At 53.9% G+C, this 2,500-nt stretch overlaps 1 non-coding gene across 1 annotated transcript in view; it reads left to right on the forward strand.

Moving 5' to 3' along the window:
• Positions 1-1,449: 1,449 nt before the first annotated feature.
• The window catches only part of LOC144425326 (small subunit ribosomal RNA), a 1,810-nt gene continuing 759 nt past the window's right edge, over positions 1,450-2,500 (forward strand). Inside the window, exon 1 of the ribosomal RNA XR_013477470.1 lies at positions 1,450-2,500. This exon is cut by the window's right edge and continues 759 nt beyond it. This is a non-coding gene — a ribosomal RNA (small subunit ribosomal RNA).

A 2,500-nucleotide genomic window follows, 5' to 3' on the forward strand; every position in this document is an offset into this window, starting at 1 on the left:
TGAGCCAAGAAAGAGCGGTGCGGGGCCGGTCGGAGCGCACCCTTTTCTCGGTGGCTGGCGGGCGAGAGAGTGCTGCGTCGCCGGCATCGGCGTCGAAAGAAGCCGAGCCAAAAAAAGTTAAAGTACAAACGTGCAAGCATACTAACCTAACCCTAGGTAAGGGATGTCAGAGCGAAAGACAGTAATTTCGAATGAGCCAAGAAAGAGCGGTGCGGGGCCGGTCGGAGCGCACCCTTTTCTCGGTGGCTGGCGGGCGAGAGAGTGCTGCGTCGTCGGCATCGGCGTCGAAAGAAGCCGAGCCAAAAAAAGTTAAAGTACAAACGTGCAAGCATACTAACCTAACCCTAGGTAAGGCATGTCAGAGCGAAAGACAGTAATTTCGAATGAGCCAAGAAAGAGCGGTGCGGGGCCGGTCGGAGCGCACCCTTTTCTCGGTGGCTGGCGGGCGAGAGAGTGCTGCGTCGCCGGCATCGGCGTCGAAAGAAGCCGAGCCAAAAAAAGTTAAAGTACAAACGTGCAAGCATACTAACCTAACCCTAGGTAAGGGATGTCAAAGCGAAAGACAGTAATTTCGAATTAGCCAAGAAAGAGCGGTGCGGGGCCGGTCGGAGCGCACCCTTTTCTCGGTGGCTGGCGGGCGAGAGAGTGCTGCGTCGTCGGCATCGGCGTCGAAAGAAGCCGAGCCAAAAAAAGTTAAAGTACAAACGTGCAAGCATACTAACCTAACCCTAGGTAAGGGATGTCAGAGCGAAAGACAGTAATTTCGAATGAGCCAAGAAAGAGCGGTGCGGGGCCGGTCGGAGCGCACCCTTTTCTCGGTGGCTGGCGGGCGAGAGAGTGCTGCGTCGTCGGCATCGGCGTCGAAAGAAGCCGAGCCAAAAAAAGTTAAAGTACAAACGTGCAAGCATACTAACCTAACCCTAGGTAAGGGATGTCAGAGCGAAAGACAGTAATTTCGAATGAGCCAAGAAAGAGCGGTGCGGGGCCGGTTGGAGCGCACCCTTTTCTCGGTGGCTGGCGGGCGAGAGAGTGCTGCGTCGCCGGCATCGGCGTCGAAAGAAGCCGAGCCAAAAAAAGTTAAAGTACAAACGCGATGCTAATGAGCGAGCCGTTGTCTCGACTAATATGTAGGGGGCGTTCGATCGAGCGTCTGGCTTGAGCGCTTGTCGGCCTAGCAGAACGGTCGCATTGTTATGCCCGGGTTTTAGGCACCGCTGCAGGCGGCCGGCAGAGCTCTTGTTTGTGCGAAACTGAATGGATCGAGCCCGAGAGAGGGCGAGCAAAGAAAAAACGCAAATCGCTCCGCCTGGCACTGCCGGCGAGAGCGTGGACGTCGCGGCCAGCGACTGTCGAAGCTGAGTACGGCCGCAGGCGATCGCCTCGGTCTTAAACGAATGCGACGAGCACGCGCCGGGCGGCCCAGCAAGGGCCGAGCGCAGCTGTCGCAGCTATCTGGTTGATCCTGCCAGTAGTGATATGCTTGTCTCAAAGATTAAGCCATGCAGGTGCAAGTACGAGTTCTCGTAAAGCGAAACTGCGAATGGCTCATTAAATCAGTCTTGGTTTATTTGGTCTCGTAAGCGAAGTGGATAACTGTGGTAATTCTAGAGCTAATACATGCATTAAGCGCCGACTTCGGGAGGCGCGCTTTTATCAGATCAAAACCGACCGGGTTCGTCCTGTGACGTTTGATGACTCTGGATAACCACGCGGATCGTACGGTCTCTGCACCGACGACGTATCATTCAAGTGTCTGCCCTATCAACTGTCGAAGGTACGCTACGTGCCTACCTTTGTGATAACGGGTAACGGGGAATCAGGGTTCGATTCCGGAGAGGGAGCCTGAGAAACGGCTACCACATCCAAGGAAGGCAGCAGGCGCGCAAATTACCCATTCCCGACACGGGGAGGTAGTGACGAAAAATAACAATACAGGACTCTAACGAGGCCCTGTAATTGGAATGAGTACATCCTAAAACTCTTAACGAGTATCCATTGGAGGGCAAGTCTGGTGCCAGCAGCCGCGGTAATTCCAGCTCCAACAGTGTATGCTAAAGTTGTTGCGGTTGAAAAGCTCGTAGTTGGATTTTGGGCGAGCGCCGCCGGTCCGTCGCAAGGCGTGTCACTGGTTGCGTTCGCCTCACCTTCGGTTCTCCGTCGGTGCTCTTGACTGAGTGTCGGCGGTGGCCGATAAGTTTACTTTGAAAAAATTAGAGTGTTCAAAGCAGGCTGTTCGCCTGCATAGTGTTGCATGGAATAATGGAATAGGACCTCGGTTCTATTTTGTTGGTTTTCGGAGCACGAGGTAATGATTAAGAGGGACAGACGGGGGCGTCCGTACTCTGCCGTTAGAGGTGAAATTCTTGGATCGGCGGAAGACGAACTACTGCGAAAGCATTCGCCAAGAATGTTTTCTTTAATCAAGAGCGAAAGTCAGAGGTTCGAAGACGATCAGATACCGTCCTAGTTCTGACTATAAACGATGCCAACTAGCGATCGG

This window comes from Styela clava, chromosome 7 (assembly GCF_964204865.1).
Source record: "Styela clava chromosome 7, kaStyClav1.hap1.2, whole genome shotgun sequence".
Classification (NCBI taxonomy): Eukaryota; Metazoa; Chordata; class Ascidiacea; order Stolidobranchia; family Styelidae; genus Styela; species Styela clava.